The sequence below is a fragment of the Arachis hypogaea genome, chromosome 12, assembly GCF_003086295.3.
Source record: "Arachis hypogaea cultivar Tifrunner chromosome 12, arahy.Tifrunner.gnm2.J5K5, whole genome shotgun sequence".
Lineage (NCBI taxonomy): Eukaryota > Viridiplantae > Streptophyta > Magnoliopsida > Fabales > Fabaceae > Arachis > Arachis hypogaea.
In genome coordinates, this window is record NC_092047.1 from 45,035,712 (window position 1) to 45,053,328 (window position 17,617).

Here is a 17,617-nt window from a genome sequence, read left to right on the forward strand (position 1 = left end):
CCTCCCTTTCTCATCAATGAACTGAGTGATCTGGATCAACTGAGATTGCCTCAGAAGAAATAGGATCCTGGAAATTTCTTAATACCTTGTACCATAGGCACCATGACCTTTGAGAAGGCTCTGTGTGACCTTGGGTCAGGGATAAACCTCATGCCACTCTCTGTAATGGAGAAACTGGAAATCTTTGAGGTGCAAGCTGCCAGAATCTCATTAGAGATGGCAGACAACTCAAGAAAACAAGCTTATGGACAAGTAGAGGACGTGTTAGTAAAGGTTGAAGGCCTTTACATCCCTACTGATTTCATAATCCTAGACACTGGGAAGGATGAGGATGAATCCATCATCCTTGGAAGACCCTTCCTAGCCACAGCAAGAGCTGTGATTGATGTGGACAGAGGAGAGTTGGTCCTTCAACTGAATGAGGACTACCTTGTGTTTAAAACTCAAGGATCTCCTTCTGTAACCATGGAGAGGAAGCATGAAAAGCTTCTCTCGGTGCAGAGTCAACCAAAGCCCCCACAATCAAACTCTAAGTTTGGTGTTGGGAGGCCTCAGCCAAACTCTAAGTTTGGTGTTGGATCCTCACATCCAAACTCTAAGTTTGGTGTTGGGAGTCTACAAAATTGACCTGATCACCTGTGTGGCTCCGTGAGAGCCCACTGTCAAGCTATTGACATTAAAGAAACGCTTGTTGGGAGGCAACCCAATGTTATTTAAATTATATCTATTTTATTATTTCGTGTTTTATTAGGTTGATGATCATGTGAAGTCACAAAAACTACAAAAAAATAAAAAATAGAATGAAAAACAGCATTAAAAACAGCACACCCTAGAGGAAGGACTTACTGGTGTTTAAACGCCAGTAAGGAGCATCTGGCTGGCGTTTAACGCCAGAACAGAGCATGAAACTGGCGTTAAATGCCAGAAATAAGCAGCAGTCTGGCATTTAAATGCCAGGATTGCACCCAGAGGAAAGTTGGCGTTAAACGCCAGAAACAAGCATCAGACTGGCGTTTAACGCCAGAAACATGCACCATACTAGCGTTCAACGCCAAAAACATGCTATGGACTGGCATTGAACGCCAAAAACAAGCATGGAAGTGGCGTTTAACGCCAGAAACATGCTGCAGTCTGGCGTTAAACGCCAGGATTGCATATACAGGGCGTTTTACACGCCTAAAAGGTGAAGGGATGAGAAATCCTCAAACACCTCAGGATCTGTGGACCCCACAGGATTTCCTCAGGATCTGTGGACCCCATAGGATCCCCACCTACTTCTTTTCTCCTGTTCACACCTTTCCATAACTCTCTTCCCTAAATACCCCTCACCAATCAACTCAATCACTCTTCCCCATCACCTCTTCACCAATCACATCCATCCTCTCTTCCCCAAAAACCCCACCTACCTTTAAATTCAAAATAATTTCCCTCCCAAACCCAACCATAAATGGCCGAACCCTAAACCCCTCCCCACTCCTATATAAACCCCTAATTCCCACTTCATTTTCACACAACAAAACCCTCTCTTCTTCCCCTTGGCCGAAACCGTCTCTCTCTCTCTCTCCCCCCATTTTTCTTCTTCTTCTACTTCTTTCTTTCTTCTTTTGATCGGGGACGAGCAACCATTTTAAGTTTGGTGTGGTAAAAGCATAGCTTTTTATTTTTCCATAACCATTCATGGCACCTAAGGCCAGAGAAACCTCTAGAAAGAGGAAAGGGAAGGCAATTGCTTCCACCTCTGAGTCATGGGAGATGGAGAGATTCATCTCTAAGGTCCATCAAGACCACTTCTATGAAGTTGTGGCCAAGAAGAAAGTGATCCCTGAGGTTCCTTTCAAACTCAAAAGGAATGAGTATCCAGAGATCCAACTTGAGATTCAAAGAAGAGGTTGGGAAGTTCTCACCAACCCCATTCAACAACTCGGGATCTTAATGGTTCAAGAGTTCTATACAAATGCATAGATCACTAGGAACCATGATCAAAGTGTGAACCCAAATCCAAAGAATTGGCTCACCATGGTTCGGGGGAATTACTTAAATTTCAGTCTGGAAAATGTAAGGTTGGCGTTCAACTTGCCAATGATGGAAGAAAACGCACGCCCCTACACTAGAAGAGTCAACTTTGATCAAAGGTTGGACCAAGTCCTCATGGACATATGTGTGGACGGAGCTCAATGGAAAATTGACTCAAAAGGCAAGCCGGTTCAACTAAGAAAGCTTGACCTCAAACCAGTAGCTAGAGGATGGTTGGAGTTCATTCAACGCTCAATCATTCCTACTAGCAACTGGTCTGAAGTTACTGTAGACTGGGCCATCATGATCCATAGCATCATGATTGGGGAGGAAGTGGAAGTTCATGAGATCTTACCTCAAGAACTCTACAAGGTGGCTGACAAGTCCTCTAATTTGGCAAGGTTAGCCTTTCCTCACCTCATTTGCCACCTCTGCAATTCAGCTGGAATTGACATAGAGGGAGACATCCTCATTGAAGAGGATAAGCCCATCACTAAGAAAAGGATGGAGCAAACAAGAGATCATGGACCTCCACATGAGCATGAGGAGATTCCTCACCATGAAATCCCTGAGATGCCTCAGGGGATGCACTTTCCTCCACAGAATTATTAGGAGCAAATCAACACTTCCCTATGAGAATTAAGTTCTAACATGGGACAACTAAGGGTGGAACATCAAGAGCACTCCATCATCCTCTATGAGATTAGAGAAGATCAAAGAACTATGAGGGAGGAGCAACAAAGGCAAGGAAGAGACATAGAGGAGCTCAAGAGCACCATTGGTTCTTCAAGAAGAGGAAGACGCCACCCTCACTAAGGTGGACTCATTCCTTAATCTCCTTGTCTATTTATTTCCTGTTTTTCGATTTCTGAGCTTTATGTTTATTTATATTTGTGTCTTATTACATGATCATTAGTGTCTAAGTGTCTATGCCTTAAAGTTATGAATATGAATCCATCACCTCTCTTAAATGAAAATTGTTCTAAAAACAAAAGAACAAGAAGTACATGGTTTCGAATTCATCCTTGAAACTAGTTTAATTACTTTGATGTGGTGACAATACCTTTTGTTTTTTGAATGAATGCTTGAACAGTGCATATGTCTTTTGAAGTTGATGTTTATGAATGTTAAATATGTTGGCTCTTGAAGAATAAGGAAAAAGGAGAAATGTTATTTGATAATCTGAAAAATCATAAAAATGATTCTTGAAGCAAGAAAAAGCAGTGAATACAAAAGCTTGCAAAAAAAAAAGAAAAAAAAAGAGAGAAAAAGAAAAAGCCAAAAGCTCTTTAAACCAAAAGGCAAGAGCAAAAAGCCAATAGCCCTTAAAACCAAAAGGCAAGGGTAATAAAAAGGATCCAAGGCTTTGAGCATCAGTGGATAGGAGGGCCTAAAGGAATAAAATCCTGGTCTAAGCGGCTAAACCAAGCTGTCCCTAACCTTGTGCTTGTGGCGTGAAGGTGTCAAGTGAAAACTTGAGACTGAGCGGTTAAAGTCAAGGTCCAAAGCAAAAAAAAAAAAAAAAGAGTGTGCTTAAGAACCCTGGACACCTCTAATTGGGGACTTTAGCAAAGCTGAGTCACAATCTGAAAAGGTTCACCCAGTTATGTGTCTGTGACATTTATGTATCCGGTGGTAATACTGGAAAACAAAGTGCTTAGGGCCACGGCCAAGACTCATAAAGTATCTGTGTTCAAGAATCAACATACTGAACTAGGAGAATCAATAACACTATCTGAATTCTAAGTTCCTATAGATGCCATTCATTCTGAACTTCAATGGATAAAGTGAGATGCCAAAACTATTCAAGAGGCAAAAAGTTACAAGTCCTGCTCATCTGATTGGAGCTAAGTTTCATTGATATTTTGGAATTTATAGTATATTCTCTTCTTTTTATCCTATTTGATTTTTAGTTGCTTGGGGACAAGCAACAATTTAAGTTTGGTGTTGTGATGAGCGGATAATTTATACGCTTTTTGGCATTGTTTTTACATAGTTTTCAGTATAATTTAGTTAGTTTTTAGTATATTTTTATTATTTTTAATTAAAATTCACATTTCTGGACTTTACTATGAGTTTGTGTGTTTTTCTGTGATTTCAGGTATTTTCTGGCTGAAATTGAGGGACTTGAGCAAAAATCAGATTCAGAGGTTGAAGAAGGACTGCAGATGCTGTTGGATTCTGACCTCCGTGCACTCAAAGTGGATTTTCTAGAGCTACAGAACTCCAAATGTCGCGCTCTTAATTGCGTTGGAAAGTAGACATCTAGGGCTTTCCAGAAATATATAATAGTCCAAACTTTGATTAAGGATAGACGACGTAAACTAGCATTGAACGCCAGTTCCATGCTGCATTTTGGAGTCAAACGCCAGAAACAGGTTGCAAAGTGGAGTTAAACGCCAGAAACAGGTTACAAACTGGCGTTCAACTTCAAGAAAGACCTCTATACGTGTAAAGCTCAATGCTCAGCCCAAGCACACACCAAGTGGGCCCCGAAAGTGGATTTTTGCACTATTTACTTATTTCTGTAAACCCTAGTAACTAGTTTAGTACAAATAGGACTTTTTACTATTATCTTTACATCTTTAGTTTTATCTTTAGATCATGTTTGGGGGCTGGCCATTCGGCCATGCCTGGACCTTATCACTTATGTATTTTCTACGGTAGAGTTTCTACACTCCATAGATTAAGGTGTGGAGCTCTACTGTTCCTCATGGATTAATGCAAAGTACTACTGTTTTTCTATTCAATTCAACTTATTCCGCTTCTAAGATATCCATTTGCACCCAAGAACATGATGAATGTGATGATTATGTGACGCTCATCATCATTCTCACTTATGAACGCGTGCCTGACAAACACTTCCGTTCTACATGCAAACAAGCTAGAATGAATATCTCTTAGATATCTAATACAGGGGACCGAGTCCAAGATATTAGAATCTTTGTGGTATAAGTTAGAACCCATGGATGGCCATTCTTGAGATCCGGAAAGTCTAAACCTTGTCTGTGGTATTTCGAGTAGGATCTGGGAAGGGATGGCTGTGATGAGCTTCAAACTCGCGAGTGCTGGGCGTAGTGACAGACGCAAAAGGATAGTAAATCCTATTCCAGTATGATCGAGAATCGACAGATGATTAGCCATGCAGTGACAGCGCATTGGACCATTTTCATAGAGAGGATGGGTTGTAGCCATTGACAACGGTGATGCCCTACATAAGGCTTGCCATGGAAAGGAGTAGGAATGATTCGATGAAGACAGCAGGAAAGCAGAGGTTCAGGAGGAACGAAAGCATCTCTATACGCTTATCTGAAATTCTCACCAATGAATTACATAAGTATCTCTATCCCAGTTTATATTTTATTTATGTTTTTATTATCAATTCACCATACCCATTTGAATCCGCCTGACTGAGATTTACAAGGTGACCATAGCTTGCTTCAGGCCGACAATCTCCATGGGATCGACCCTTACTCACGTAAGGTTTATTACTTGGACGACCCAGTGCACTTGCTGGTTAGTTGTGCGAAGTTGTGATAAGGAGTTGAGATTACAATTGTGCGTACCAAGTTGTTGGTGCCATTGATGATCACAATTTCGTGCACCAACTTCCCATCCTCTTCTTCTAATCTCTTGTCGGATCTCTGGATACTCGCTCTTTTTGAGCTTAAAAGGGACCTCAGGGATCACCTTTTTCTTGGCCACAACTTCATAGAAGTGGTCTTGATGGACCTTTGAGATGAATCTCTCCATCTTCCATGACTCAGAGGTGGAAGCAATTGCCTTCCCTTTCCTCTTTCTTGAGGTTTCTCTGGCCTTAGGTGCCATTGATGGTTATGGAAAAACAAAAAACAATGCTTTTACCACACCAAACTTAAAAGGTTTGCTCATCCTCGAGCAAAAGAAGAAAAAAAGTAGTAGAAGAAGAAGAAAATAGAGGAGATAGAGTGAGAGAGTATATTCGGCCAAGGGGGAGAAGTAGTGGTTGTGATGTGTAAAATGGAGTAGTGTTAAGGGGTTTATATAGGGGTGGGGGGAAGGTTAGGTTTCGGCCATTAGGGTTGGGTTTGGGAGGGAAAGGAATTTGAATTTGGAGGTAGGTGGGGTTTATGGGGAAGAGGTAATAAGGTGATTGGTGAAGGGTATTTGGGGAAGAGGTAATAAGGTGATTGGTGAAGGGTATTTGGGGAAGAGTGTTATAAGAAGGTGTGAAGAGGAGAGAAGAAGAGGTGTGGTAGGTGGGGATCCTGTGGGGTCCACAGATCCTGAGGGGTCAAGGACTTAGCATCCCTGCTCCAAGTAGGCGTGCAAAACGCCCTTAGAATGCATGTCTGATGTTAAACGCCAGCTTGCTGCTTGTTTCTGGCGTTTAACGCCAGCTTTTCTCCCATTCTTGGCGTTAAACGCCAATTCCATGCTCTGTTCTGGCGTTAAACGCCAGTCTGGCGCTTGTTTCTGGCATTTAACGCCAGCTTGATGCTTCTTTCTGGCGTTAAATGCCAGTTTGATGCTTCTTACTGGCGTTTAAATGCCAGTAAGCTCTTCCTCCAGGGTGAGCTGTTTTTAATGCTATTTTTTCATTTTGTTTTTGATTTTTCAGTAGTTTTTATGACTTCACATGATCATCAACCTAAAGAAAACATAAAATAGCAATGGAAAATGAATAGATATAATTAAATAACATTCGATTGCCTCCCAACAAGCGTTTCTTTAATGTCAATAACTTGACAGTGAGCTCTCATGGAGCCTCACAGAAGATCAGAGCAATGTTGGGGCCTCTTAACACCAAACTTAGAGTTTGGTTGTGGCTTTCCAACACCAAACTTAGAGTTTGAATGTGGGGATTTTGTTTGACTCTGTATTGAGAGAAGCTTTTTCATGCTTCCTCTCCATGGTTACAGAAGGAGAACCTTGAGTCTTAAATACAAGGTAGCCCTCATTCAACTGAAGGACCAACTCTCCTCTGTCAACATCAATCATAACTTTTGCTGTGGCTAGGAAGGGTCTGCCAAGGATGATGGATTCATCCTCATCCTTCCCAGTGTCTAGGATTATGAAATCAGCAGGGATGTAAAAGCCTTCAACTTTTACTAACACGTCCTCTACTAGTCCATAAGCATGTTTCATTGATTTATTTGCCATCTCTAATGAGATTCTTGCAGCTTGTACCTCAAAGATTCCCATTTTCTCCATTACAGAGAGTGACATAAGGTTTATCCCTGACCCAATGTCACACAGAGCTTTCTCAAAGGTCATGGTGCCTATGGTACAAGGTATGAAGAACTTTCCGGGATCCGGTTTCTTCTGAGGCAATGTCTGCCTCATTAGTGCACTTAGTTCATTGGTGAGCAAGGGGGGTTCATCCTCCCAAGTCTCATTACCAAATAAACTGGCATTCAACTTCATGATTGCTCCTAGATACTTAGCAACTTACTCTGCAATGGTGTCTTCATCCTCTTCAAAGGAAGAGTATTCATCAGAGCTCATGAATGGCAGAAGGAGGTCCAATGGAATCTCTAGGGTCTCTGTATGAGCCTCAGATTCCTTTGGTTCCTCAAAAGGGAACTCCTTTCTGTCCAAAGGACGTCCCAAGAGGTCTTCCTCACTGGGATTCACATCCTCCTCCTCCTCTGGGCATTCGGCCACACCAAGTAAGGTTATGGCCTTGCACTCTCTCTTGGGATTTTCTTCTGTATTGCTTGGGAGAGTATTGGGAGGAGTTTCAGTAATCTTCTTACTCAGCTGACCCACCTATGCCTCCAAATTTCTAATGGAGGACTTTGTTTCATTCATGAAACTTAGTGTGGTCTTGGATAGATCAGAGACTATGGTTGCCAGGCCAAAATGGCTCTGTTCAGAATTCTCTGTCTGTTGCTGAGAAGATGATGGAAAAGGCTTGCTATTGCTAAACCTATTTCTTCCACCATTATTATTGAGCCTTGTTGAGGCTTCTGTTGGTCCTTTCATGAGAAATTTGGATGATTTCTCTATGAAGGATTATAGGTGTTTCCATAGGGTTCTCCCATGTAATTCACCTTTGCTATTGCAGGGTTCTCAGGATCATAAGCTTCTTCTTCAGAAGATGCCTCTTTAGTACTGTTGGATGCAGCTTGCAATCCATTCAGACTCTGAGAAATTATATTGACTTGCTGAGTCAATATTTTGTTCTGAGCCAATATGGCATTCGGAATATCAATTTCATGAACTCCCTTCTTCTGAGGCGTCCCATTGTTCACAGGATTCCTCTCAAAGGTGTACATGAATTGGTTATTTGCAACCATTTCAATGAGTTCCTGAACTTCTGCAGGGGTTTTCACGTGAAGAGATCCTCCTGCAGAATGGTCCAATGACATTTTTGACAATTCTGACAGACCGTCATAGAATATACTTATGATGCTCCATTCTGGAAGCATGTCAGTAGGACACCTTTTGATCAGTTGCTTATATCTTTCCCAAACTTCATAGAGGAACTCTCCTTCCTTCTGTCTGAAGGTTTGGATTTTCACTCTAAGCTCGCTCATCTTTTGAGGTGGAAAGAATTTGGCCAGGAAAGCACTGACCAGCTCTTCCCAAGAGTTCAGGCTTTCCTTAGGTTGTGAATCCAACCATGTTCTAGCTCTGTCTCTTACAGCAAAAGGGAAAAGCATAAGCCTGTAGACCTCAGGATCAACTTTATTGGTCTTGACAGTGTCACAGATTTGCAGGAATTCAGCTAAAAACTAATGAGGATCTTCCAATGGAAGTCCATAAAACTTGCAATTCTGTTGCATTAGAGAAACTAATTGAGGCTTAAGCTCAAAGTTGTTTGCTCCAATGGTAGGAATTGAGATGCTTCTTCCGTAGAAGTTAGAAGAGGTTGCAATAAAGTCACCAAGCATTTTCCTTGCATCTCCACCATTGTTATTGGGTTCGGCCATGTCTCCTTCTTTTTCGAAAATTTCTGTCAGGTCCTCTCTAGAGGGTTGTGCTTTAACTTCTCTTAGTTTCCTCTTAAGAGTCCTTTCAGGTTTAGGATTAGCTTCAACAAGAATTTCTTTATCCCTGTTCTTGGTCATATGAAAAAGAAGAAAACAGAAAAGAAGAGAAATCATCTATGTCACAGTATAGAGATTCCTTTGTGTGAGTAGAAGAAGAGAAGAATAGAAGAAGAAGAAGAGAAAAATTCGAAATTTAAATTAAAATAAAAGGAAAAATATTTTTATTTTTATTTTAATTATTAGTTAGTATTCGAAAATTATAAAAAGGAATAAAATAAAATTAAATTTTAAGACAATTAGTTAATTAAAAAGGAATTTTGAAAAAGTGGGGAGGAGTTTTCGAAAATTAGAGAGAGAAAATTAGTTAGGTGGTTTTGAAAAAGATATGATTGAAATAGAAAACTTTTAAAATTAAACCAAAAAGTCAAGTAGTTAATTGAAAAAGATTTGAAAATCAAATTTGAAAAGATAAGAAGTTAGAAAAGATTTTGAAATTAAGTTTTGAAAAAGATGTGATTGAAATTTATTTTGAAAGAGATTTAGAAAAAGAAATTTAAAAAGATTTGATTTTTGAAATTAAAGTTAATTACTTGACTAACAAGAAACAAAAAGATATGATTTTAAAATTTAAAGATTGAACCTTTCTTACTAGGCAAGTAATAACTTAAAATTTTGAATCAATCACATTAATTGTTAGTAAAGATTTTAAAAAATATGAAATAAAAATAAGAAAAAGATTTTGAAAATCAATTTTTAAAATTTTCGAAAAAAATGAAAGAAAAATGAAAAAGATTTGATTTTTGAAAAGGTTTTGAAAAGATAGGATTATGAAATTGAAAATTTGACTTGACTCATAAGAAACAACTAAATTTTAAAAATGTTTGAATAAGTCAACTCAAATATTCGAAATTTATGAGAAGAATAAGGAAAAGGTATTTTTTTATTTTTGATTTTTAATGAGGAGAGAGAAAAACATAAAAATGATGCAAAACATGAAAATTCAAGATCAAAACACATGATGCATGCAAGAACACTTTGAATGTCAAGATGAACACCAAGAACACTTTGAATGTCAAGATGAACATCAAGACTTATTTTTTGAAAATTTTTAAGAAAAGAAAAACATGCAAGACACCAAACTTAGAAATTTTCAATAATTAGACACTAACAAATTGAAAATGCATATGAAAAATAAGAAAAGACACAAAACAGGAAAATGCAAAGATCAAACAAAGAAGATCATCAAGAATAACTTGAAGATCATGAAGGACATTATGCATGAATTTTTCGAAAATTTTAGTGAAAATTAAAAATATGCAATTGACACCAAACTCAAACACGAAACACAAAATATTTTTGGTTTTTTTTATGATTTTATTATAATTTTTTTGTATTTTTTTTTGAAAATTAATTTGAAAAAGAAAAATAAGGATTTCAAAATTTCTAATGAGAATTCCAGGAATCATGCAATGTTAGTCTAAAGCTCCGGTCTAGGAATTAGACATGGCTTACTAGCCAGCCAAGCTTTCAGTGAAAGCTCCGGTCCAAAATACTAGACATGGCCAATGGCCAGCCAAGCTTTAAGATACAAATCAGGCATACAACAGCTGAATTGATGAGAATAAAAACAAAGCTCTTGTGATGATGAGTTGAAGCCTCGGTCCAAAAGATTAGACATGGCTTCACAGCCAGTCAGACTTCAACAGATCATCATGAAACTCTAGAATTCATTCTTAAAAATTCTGAAGTCATAGAACAATTTATTTTCAAAATTTTTTGTTTTTTTTGAAGATTTTTCGAAAGTAAAAAAATAATAAAAACAAAAACCTTAAAATTAAAATAAAATTACCTAATTTGAGCAACAAGATGAACCGTCAGTTGTCCAAACTCGAACAATCCCCGGCAACGACGCCAAAAACTTGGTGCACGAAATCGTGATTGTTCATTCCTTGATAACGGCGCCAAAAACTTAATACGCACGTTCATAATCTTAGTTCTTTTTCACAACTTCGCACAACTAACCAGCAAGTGCACTAGGTCGTCCAAGTAATAAACCTTACGTGAGTAAGGGTCGATCCCACAGAGATTGTCGGCTTGAAGTAAGCTATGGTCATCTTGTAAATCTCAGTCAGGCAGATTCAAATGGTTATGGTGAATTGATAGTTAAAATATAATTAAAATATAAGATAAGATAGAGATACTTATGCAATTCATTGGTGAGAGTTTCAGATAAGTATGGAGATGCTTTTGTTTCTTCTGAACCTCTGCTTTCCTACTGCTTTCAGCCAATCACTCATACTCCTTTCCATGGCAAGCTGTATGTTGGGCATCACCGTTGTCAATGGCTACATCCCATCCTCTCAATGAAAATGGTCCAAATACGCTATCACCGCATGGCTGATCATCTGTCGGTTCTCGATCATGCTAGAATAGGATCCAGTGATCCTTTTGTGTCTGTCACTACGCCCAGCACTCGTGAGTTTGCAGCTCATCACAGCCATCCCTTCCCAGATCCTACTCAGAATACCACAGACAAGGTTTAGACTTTTCGGATCTCAAGAATGGCCGCCAATAATTCTAGCCTATACCACGAAGACTCTGATCGTAAATCAGGAGGCTAAGAGATATGCATTCAAGCTTGCTTTCATGTAGAACGGAAGTGTTTGTCAGGCACGCGTTCATAAGTGAGAATGGTGATGAGCGTCACATAATCATCACACTCATCATGTTCTTGTATGCGAATGAATATCTTAGAGAAGAAATAGGCTTGAGTTGAATAGAAAAACAATAGTACTTTGCATTAATTCATAAGGAACAGAAGAGCTCCACACCTTAATCTATGGTGTGTAGAAACTCTACCGTTGGAAATACATAAGAGCAAGGTCTAGGCATGGCCGAATGGCCAGCCTCCCCCAAATGGCATATGAATTTGAAAATAGGGAAAAAGACTGATCCCTGATCAAGGATGATCAAAAGATGTAAAATAAATCACTAAAAGTAATTTTTATACTAAACTAGTAGCTAGGGTTACATAAGATAAGTAAATGATGTAGAAATCCACTTTCGGGCCCACTTGGTGTATGCTTGGGCTGAGCATTGAGCTTTCATGTGTAGAGACTCTTTTTGGAGTTAAACGCCAGGTTGAATCCTATTTCTGGCGTTTAACTCTGATTTGCAACCCTATTTCTGGCATTTAACTCCAGAATAGGGCAGGAAGTTGGCATTTTAATGCCAATTTGCGTCGTCAAAACTCGGGCAAAGTATTGATTATTATATATTTCTAGAAAGCCCTGGATGTCTACTTTCCAACGCAATTAAGAGCGCACCAATTGAGTTTTTGTAGCTCCCGAAAATCCACTTCGAGTGCAAGGAGGTCACAATCCAACACATCTGCAGTCCTTTTTCAGCCTCTGAATCAGATTTTTGCTCAAGTCCCTCAATTTCAGCCAGAAATTACCTGAAATCACAGAAAAAAACACAAACTCCTAGTAAAGTCCAGAAATGTGATTTTTATTTAAAAACTAATAAAATTATATTAAAAACTAACTAAATCATACTAAAAACTATGTAAAAACAATGCCAAAAAGCGTATAAATTATCCGCTCATCATTGGTGGATGAGTTTATTCTGAGCTAATATTGTATCAACTCCTTCAAGCTCAAATACACCTTTCTTTGGAGCTTCCTGCCTTTTAGAGGAGTAGAAATACTCATTGTTGGTCACCATGTCTATAAGATCATGTGCCTCTTGAGCTGTTTTCATCATTTGCAAAGATCCTCCTAATGAATAATCCAAAGCTTTTCTTGAAGGCAAGGACAAGCCTTCATAGAAATTCTGCAACTCCACCCATTCACTGAACATTCCTTCTGGACATCTTCTAATCAAAGCCTTATACCTCTCCCAAGCTTCATACAATGATTCTCCTTCTAGTTGTCTGAAGGTTTGCACATTAGTTTTTAGCTTAATGACTCTCTGGGGTGGATAGAATTTGGCTAGAAATTTTCTCAATAAATCATCCCAGTTGGTGATGCTTTCTTTAGGGAAGGTTTCTAACCAATGTGATGCTTTGTCTCTCAGTGAAAATGGGAATAACAAGAGTTTGTAGATGTCAAGGTGGACTCCATTGGTTTTAACAGTGTCACAAATTCTCAAAAATATAGAGAGGTGTTGGTTTGGTTCTTCAGCAGCACTTCCTCCATATTGACAATTATTTTGAACCAGGGTAATCAATTGAGGCTTGAGTTCGAAGTTATTGGCATGGACATTGGGGGTTAGGATACTGCTCCCATAATTCCTTGGGTTGGGGATAGTGTAAGAGGCTAAAACTCTTCTCTGAGGCTGGCCATTGTTGTTAGCCACATCCTCAGGTGGATTTGGGATGTTACCCTCTATTTCTTGATCCTCTTCTTCTGATTCTTCTTCCCCTACAACTCCATTTCCTCTTGCTTCTCTTCTCAATCTCAAGAGTGTCCTCTCTGGCTCAAAATCAAAAGAGGTGGATGCACCTCTTCTTCCTCCTGGCATACAACACAAACATAAACCAGAAAACTAAAATAAAATACCCTACTGCTAGAGTATAGTTAAGGTTAGTTGAAACAAAATCTTAAACAGTTGAAATGCTTAACAAAAACAAAGAAAAAGTGCTTAATCTAGGTTATCACCTACTTAATCATTGTCAATCTAAATCAATCCCTGGCAACGGTGCCAAAAACTTGATGAGGGAAAGAACGATTCCACACAAACTCACCGGCAAGTGTACCAGGTCGCATCAAGTAGTAATAACTCATAGGAGTGAGGTCGATCCCACAGGGATTGATGGATTGAGCAACTCTAGTTTGGTGACGAATTTAGTTAAGCGAATAGTTGATAATTTGAGTGAAATTCGATTAACAGAAGCTAAATTGCAAGTAAACTAAAGTGCAGAATGACAATTGGCCGAATCTTAAAGTGCAGAAGAAGTAAATTGCAGAAATTTAAAGTGCAAGAAATTAAAAAAGCTGAAACTTAAATTGTAAGAAAAGTAAATAACTGCAACTTAAAGTGCAAGTAATGTAAATTATTGAATCTAAACTGCTGGGAAACTTAAATTTCATGAATAGTAAAGGGATTTTGGTGTTGGGAATCAAAACAGAACTGGAAAAAGTAAATTGCAGTAAACTATAGAATGCTCAGAAGAAGAAATTCAGAAAACAGATCAATTAGGATGTTGGTACCCAAAACAGAAATGGAAATAGAAGAGTCAAAACAGAATGAAAACTTAGATCAGTTCTCAAATCTTAAAAGACAAATTGACAATTGCAGAAGAATAACAAAAACAGAAAGAAAATTTAGATCTCAATTGCTCTCTTAACAAAACAGAAAACAGGAAATTGCAAATGAAATAAAAGTGGAAGGAAAGATAAGATCAGAACTCCAGTTCTTCAAAATACAAAAAGTAAAAGTAAAAGATAACTTCAAATTAAAGGAATTCAGAAGAATTCTCCAATCCAAGTTCTCAAATCCAAAACAGAAAGTAAAAGGTTGCAGAAGATAGAAAACGAAAATAGAAACAAAAATTCATATTTGATCTCAATTCTAAAAAACTCTAAAATGAAAACTAAAAGAGAGCCCCCTATGAAATCAAATTCCTATCTATTTATACACTTTCCAATTGTGGCATCCAGTACTTGGAGTGGGCTTTTTGGCCTATGAAGAAGTGGATCAGAATGGCCATTTGTTGCAGCTCCCAGTGGAACGTTGCGTTCTCTAAGCGAGCGCAGCGTTCATTTATCCACGAATGCGCGTCACTGACGCGTGCGCGTCCTTTTACCTTTTTCCTCATTGACGCGTGCGCGTCATATACGTGTGCACGTCAATATCAGTCTTCAGCTCCAAACACGCTCGCGCGCCCCTTTCACGCATACGCGTCGTTGATAGCGTTAACTTAGTGAGCGCTACGTTGGCTTAGTGAGCGCTGCACACGCGTGCGCATCCTCTACGTGTGCGCGTGGGTAGCAAATATCCAATTCAGGCTTTAGCGCCAGCCACGCATTAGCGTGCTTTGTCACAGGTGCTCCATTGACGCGTGCGCGTCGATTTGAAAACTTTGCCTCCAAATTTGGATCTTGCCCGAAAACGCTGAGTAAGTTAACATAGCGCTCTCTTTCGAAACGAGCGCCAAACACTTCCACGCGTACGCGTCATGCACGTGTATGCGTGGGTCTTCGTGTTTTGCCCCTGACGCATAAGCGTCATGCACGCATGCACGTCGCAAGTGAGCATGGCGTTCTTTATTTGAACGCAACTTTATACTACAGTGCTCCCTCTTTTCTTCATTTTCTCACCTAAAATCAACCAAACAAGCAATCAAAGTCTCACCAAAATCACAAGAATTTGCGTCAATCATAATAATCACTTAATTCTTGCATAAATCTCACGATTTTGTATAAAATAAATGATGTTTGATTGAATCAAAATAATCATGAAATTCCACTCCAACCACTTACTTATTGTGCAAGAAAGTGCATAAAACCTAATAAAAGTACGTAAAAATGCTAGTAAAACTAGCATAAGATGACTTATCATCAGTAAACACTTCTCTTGCAAGGTAACTTTGCAGCCATCTTGAAGGCAATGCATTCTTTTAGTGCTGAATCAGAAAAGGAGTTGAGCTTTTCAAAGGGTGATTTCATTGTTGTGCGAAAGGTTTGTTTTCTCAGTTAATGTCAATGTACTGTTATACTTTGTTTTCTATGTGAATATCGTCAAACATGCCAGGTGGCTAGCTACTAAATGAGTTTGGTATTCTCTCAGCGACTACTTACATTTAGCTGAAATAGGTTCCTTTTATATTGGCTTCTCTCATGTATGTGAGATTCTAGTTCCAGAGCTGTTGAAATACTTACATTAGATGGGGAAGTTGGATACTTTGATACCTTCACAAGTTATCCATTTCTCAAGGGATCTCAAGGGCAAAAAGGGTCAGATGAAAGCAGAATAAAGATATATTTTTATTTTTTATTTTTTAATAAACTGCTCTGCATAGTGAAATATAAGTTATCCGTTTCTCATTTTGTGAGATTAAATCTCTACTATTGTCGACAATTGCTTCCTACTACTTTCATAATGAAATTTTTTTCAGTAAATGAATTTAAATCTCTACTATTAGTGATTACACTTAGTTGCTTCCTTCACTTGAATTTAGTTTCTGTTAAGAGATTAACTTGCTATCATTTCAAAACATTGTCAAGCATGGGTTTAGAAGATGAGCTTTTATCACAAAGGAAGAGTTATCACATTGTTAAGAGCTTTTATTCAACTGATGTACACTTTTATTTATTAAATAGTTCTGATTCATGAGTTTTTATTCAATTCTATAATTATCTATTATTCAATAATTAGTTTTTTGGTTTGCGTGTTTACGTATTTAATTATTAGATTTTGATATCATTATGAATAAAAATTATATGTTTTGTTTCTGAATATCAATTGTGGCAATGGCTTCTCAGCTTTCTGAGGCAAAGGAATGAGAACAGACCTTTATGAACAGGGGACGCTGAAATCAGTTGCGCTCAATGGGAGAAGCCAAGAATTTACTTCAATATATGTTCAATTTGGTCATGCTAGGTGCTCTATTTGATGTCAATAGTTTTTTCTCTGCTATCAAAAGATTTATGGCTTTTATTAGAAGATAATCATGTAGAATATAATATTTTGGTTTTTCGTAGTTTATTAGTAGTAAATTCTAAGTGGTCTATTGTATATTTTGATATGGACATGCTTAATTTAGTGTGAGATGTATAAATACTCAATTATGATCATCCCAATATTTTTAGTTCCCTATAAATATATTTTGTTTAAGGATTTTATTTAAAAAATATTGCATGGTATTATTATGTATTTATTTTTATTTTATAATTTTTGACTAATTTAATTAAAAATACAAGATTATATATATAATCATTTCACTAAATATTAGGTTTTAGAAAAAAAAGATTATTAGAATATATATATATATATATATATATATATATATATATATATATATATATATATATAGAAAATAGAAAAAAACAATCAGGGACCTAAGGCTACACTTATATAGAGTAGCTATAGTATACAATGTGGCTATGCTTTACAGGTGATGTAGTAGCATTGAAAAGCGTAGCCTATTCTGGTAAAAATGGAAGCTAAAAAGCGTAGCCTTTGGTCCTAAACAGCATCACTTGAAAAGCGCACCCGATTCCGAAATGCCAAAAGCGTAACCCTTGGTGTAGAAAAGCGTAGCCTTTGAGAATAGGCAACAGCCGAATAGGAATCACCCCAAAAAGCGTAGCCATAGCCCAAAAAGTGTAGTCGTAGCCTAAGGCATCATTTTTTTCACTTTTAGCTACAGTTTTCAAGTGTACCTGAATGGGTGTTTTTCTTGTATTGTTGAGAGTTTGTTTCTACTAACCATAACCTCACTCTAGCAACAGAGTGCCCTGCTTTTGTGTTTTTGGTTTGTTTATGTTTATATGCCAGGAGGGAGAAGAGGTGAATCTACCTCATTTGATTTTGAGCCAGAGAGAACATTCTTGAGATTAAGAAGAGAAGCAAGAGGGAAGGGAGTGATCAGAGACCAAGAGTTAGAAGAGGAAGATCAAGAG